Source organism: Gavialis gangeticus, unplaced genomic scaffold (assembly GCF_001723915.1).
Source record: "Gavialis gangeticus isolate Ggan-Ray unplaced genomic scaffold, GavGan_comp1, whole genome shotgun sequence".
NCBI lineage: Eukaryota > Metazoa > Chordata > Crocodylia > Gavialidae > Gavialis > Gavialis gangeticus.
Window position 1 is genome coordinate 27,553,072 of NW_017729028.1, and position 2,566 is coordinate 27,555,637.

The following is a 2,566-nucleotide window of genomic DNA, read 5'->3' on the forward strand; positions in this document are numbered from 1 at the left end:
CTCACCTCACCCCAAATTTTGGTATCATCAGCGAATTTAAACAGGTTGTTTTTCACCCCGTTGTCCAAATCACTGATAAAGAAATTGAACAGCGCGGGCCCGAGGACCGAACCCTGGGGGACTCGGCTGCCCACTTCTCCCCAGGTCAAATATGATCTGTCCATCACCACCCTCTGAGTACAACCCTTCAGCCAATCTGCAGTCCATTTGACTGTGTAGGCATCAGTGCCACAGTAGGAAAAGTGGCAGGATAAAAGGGGCAGGAAAAGCTAAACAGGTTATTTAACATTCATCTACTGTAATCCAAGTTCATAGTGCAATTTTGTGATTTTCATGTTTTTGACCTTTGTTAAAAATTTGATTAGTTACCAAGTCAGTATAATCACAACCTGCGAATGTTTCCTGTTAACATCATATCCTTTAAATTTGTTGATCCAGGATAGGTTATTACCTAATAAATTAGAAGAATTTTCCCGTTATTATTATAGTATTCCTTCATGTGAAAACTAAGTAGGGAAGCTTGGTTTCCAAGTAGAGGGTTTTGGGGAGGAAATTTAAAACTTAATATCAATAATGGTGTTTTAATGGGGTTTTATTATTCAGTGATAATATTTTTGGTCTTGCAGCTAAGTGGGAAGGATCTCACACTAAACAGTGAGAATTTTGCTTTGTGAATTCTTTGCTGGCAAGGGAAAAGTGAAATATCATTATTGTTCTTACTCTTAGATAGTAGATGCTAGGTAGATTGCTCTAACATTTTCATGAAGAGTTCTTGTCAATTACAAATGTTTGAACGTCAGAAAGTAAAATTAACTAGAAATGCAATAGTACTAAGTATGCTAATTGTCTAACAATGGATTTCAAAAAGTAAAATATCAGAACAAATGCTAAATTAGGCGTTGCAGATTCTTTCAGTTTAAAGATTGATGCATTTAAATCATTTTAAAATGGCATTTAGAATATAGATGGTTAATATGACAGTACCCCTTTCACAGATCTTTCAGAAAATATTTTAGGGCAGGGCTGTCCAACTGGTGGCCTACAAGGTGTTAACTTGCAGTCCATGGGCTCCTGCCTGGTCATCACTGCTGCCAGGGTCTCTGGGCTCCCCTTCCCTCTGACCTCTGCTTCCTGCTGCTGCCTCTGGGGGGTGGGACAGTGCAAACCATAGGACCTCCCCTGCACAGTATGGGGGGGCCACACCACAAGAAGTCCATATGGTCTGTGTGGTCAGGGGCTCTTACCAGAGAAGCATGGGGAGGCCATGAAGCCTGCATAGTGGGTTGCCCCATTCAAAACTAATCATTTCATTTTATTGCATGCGTATTTAAATGAAAAAATTTCTAAGCATGAAAACGAAATTACTCTCAAATATTTGCTGAGTCTTTTTAGTCCAAAAAAAACATAGAAACCTTCCAAACTCATTCTTAAAGTCAGAAATCATAGTATCATAGTCGGTAGAGTCGGAAGGGACCTGAGCAGATCATCAAGTCCGACCCCCTGCTATGGCAGAAAAGAGTACTGGGGTCAAATGATCCCGACAAGGTGATCATCCAGCCTCCTTTTAAAGACCCTTAGGGTAGGAGCCAGCACCACTTCTCTTGGAAGTTGGTTTCAGATCCTAGCCACCCTGACAGTGAAGTAGCACCTCCTGATGTCTAGTCTGAGTCTACCCTCTGCCAGGTTGTGACTTATTTCTTGTCACTCCTGGTAGTGCTTGGGGGAACAGGGACGTTCTTTTTCAAACCTGACAGTAGGATGTGCAAGGAGCTGTAGGAAATGAGAGTTGCTCTTTGACTTGTTTCCAGATCTGCAGAATAACATTTCCTCTCTCTCTTGTAAAACTTTCGGTAATCTGTTTTTCCTGTTCTCCACTGCATTTTCTGTTCTTTCTTAAATGTAACAAGTCTGCAGGAATATTACTTGTATCTTTGCTTCTTGTAGTACACATTTTTTCATTCACATCATTATCTTCCATAATTTTTCCTTTTTGCTGTTTGCAGGGTGTTTTGTGGTACTTTGTATGAAGGTAGGCGTAGGGGCATTCATGGAACATGAGATGCTGAATAGTGAAAACTGGTATAAGCATTTTAACGGTTACATTAAACATGGGGATTGAGGTCACAATAATACAGAGTCACATTAACATTAGATATTTTATAGACCTGGAATGTAGTCTTGACCCCACTAAAGTTAATAGGAGTTTTGCCACAAGTTTAAGTGGAGCCAAGATTTTGCCACTTGAATTCATAGGTGTTTTAGGTGTACAACTGTCTCTTGGAATTCAGGTGCCTAAGTTTTCATTCAGTTCATTCTCCATTTGGTTCATTCTTCAGTTAATACATTGCTCACAAGGATAGTGTAACTAGCTGTTGTTTTGCTCCCTTGACAGTTGGTTGTGGTATTTTAGAAGTAACAAAGTGGTATAAGCAACATTAATGGAATAGATTTCTAGGCGGGAAACCTATGAAAGGGGTTAACACAGGCGGGCAATTATTTTGGGCAGAGGGCTGCTTAAGAAGTTTTGGTGAGCTGTCGGGAGCTGCATAGGTATCCCCCACTCTCT